Raw genomic sequence first — 1,995 nt, forward strand, 5'->3', positions numbered from 1 at the left:
ATCACCGTGCACCTTGGCCAACGTGCGCGACTCGACCGAGCGCGCACTGGCCGAGGTGCACACCGATTTCACCTGGGTGCGCGCGCAGCACCTCGGGCGCACCGGGGTGCGCGCACAACGCCCGGGTTGCACCGTGGCCTGTGTGCTCGGGGCGCCTCGGGTGCGCGCTCGGTGTCGCCCCCGCGCGCGCGGTAGTGCGGGCAGCGCACCCCGGCCCGGCCCGGCCCCGACGAGAACGCAAACGGGCAAAAGGTTTATTCAAATAGCATTGCGACGCCCGGCGAAAAACTAAAAAAGGGTGCAACACCGGGACTTCCCGGGAGGTCACCCATCCCAGTACTACTCCGGCCCAAGCGCGCTTAACTGCGGAGTTCTGATGGGATCCGGTGCACTAACGCTGGTATGATCGCACCCGTTATGAGCTTGTCGCAGTGTGTACTTAGCAAACCGCGACCCACGTGCGAATCCACCCCGGCCACCCACCCCCGTCGAGGTGCACACCCTCCCTCGCGAAGTGCGCCCCGTTCGCCAAGTGTGAGCCCTGCCCGGGTGCGCGCACCTTGCTAGGGCGTCGGGTGTGCACCCGGCCCGGCCTACGTGCGTGCACCTGGAGGGGGCGTCGTGTGCGTGCAGTGTCCCGTCTGCAACGCGGTGCCCACACACCACCTCGGGCGCAACGACCTGCGCTCACATGTGGGCCGAGTGCACCTTGGTGCATGTTCGGGGCGCCTCGGGTGCACGCTCGATCTTGCCCCGGTGCACCAAGGCGCTCGGTTTGCCCCGGGTGCGCACTTGGTGCAAGGTGGGCACCCAAAATAGGGATCAAGCACCAAAACACAAGTTTCGGGATGCAAAATGGGACCCAAGGACCACAAATGCGTTCCAAGACCCATGATGGGTCCACGAGAACAAAAATGTGTTCCGAGACTTAATAAACAAATATTGGGTTTTAGGAGAAGAAACATGCTCTGATGCCCAAAACGAGAATCGACCCCGAAAAGGCCACAGGCCAAAAGTGGGATGCGAGACAAAAAAAAATGGGACCCGAGGACCAAAATTGGGTTCCCAGGTCGAAGACAGGGCAACCGGACAAGAAACGACCTCTAAGGCTCGAAATGAGTCCCGACGACTAAAACTTGACAAGAAGCACCCATCAGGCACCCAACTCGACACCCATGGGATGCCGACCCACCCGGGCTTCCACCTAGCACACCTTGGCACCCACCCACCCTCGCACCCAACCTCGCACCCAACTTAGCACCTTTGAACCCACATTGGCACTCACCCTGACCCTGGCACCTTGGAACCCACATTGGCACTCACCTTGACCCTGGCACCCACCTTTGCACTCACCTTGGGACCCACCCTGGCTCCCACCTCGGCACCCACCCAGACACCCACCTTGGTTCCTTGGCACCCACCTTGGATCCTTGGCACCCACCCCGACACCCACCTTGGCACGCAACTTGGCTACTTGCCACCCACCTTGGCTCCTTGACGCCCACCCCGACAACCACCCCGTGACCTACCCTGGCTAGGGTTGGTGCACACCCACCCTGGTGCCCACCTTGGCACCCACCCTATGACCCACCTTGGCACGCACCTTAGTACCCACCCCGTTACCCACCCTAGGACCCACCCCGTGACCCACCTTGGCCAGGGTGGGTGCCTTGGTGCGCACAACTTGCCTGGGCTGCACACCAGGGCGGGCTCAAGATGGCACCCGCGTTCCGTTTTTTTCACTATCTTTCAAAACGGAAATTTTAAAATCTCATTTTTTTCTTTTTTTTGCCTTTTCTGGAAATTAGTGAAGGCAGCGCATCAAAGGTGCGCAATGCTGGTGCGAACCCGGGAGCGCTCCGATGTGTGCTCCAAGGTGCGGCGTGCACGAAGTCCGAGCCCGGTTTGCCCCGGGTGCGCACCTCGCGTGCACCTTCGCCGGGGTGAGCACCTTGGCTGGGTTGCGCGCCCTGGTGCGTACCAAGGAGCGCTCTG

General features: G+C 61.7%; 1 non-coding gene across 1 annotated transcript; it reads right to left on the reverse strand.

The window, feature by feature from the left end:
* Positions 1–295: 295 nt before the first annotated feature.
* Positions 296–414, reverse strand: LOC131867093 (5S ribosomal RNA). Its single transcript, XR_009365687.1, has one exon. It is a non-coding gene; the product is annotated as a 5S ribosomal RNA (ribosomal RNA).
* Positions 415–1,995: the final 1,581 nt, after the last annotated feature.

The sequence above is a fragment of the Cryptomeria japonica genome, unplaced genomic scaffold (genome assembly GCF_030272615.1).
Source record: "Cryptomeria japonica unplaced genomic scaffold, Sugi_1.0 HiC_scaffold_163, whole genome shotgun sequence".
Classification (NCBI taxonomy): Eukaryota; Viridiplantae; Streptophyta; class Pinopsida; order Cupressales; family Cupressaceae; genus Cryptomeria; species Cryptomeria japonica.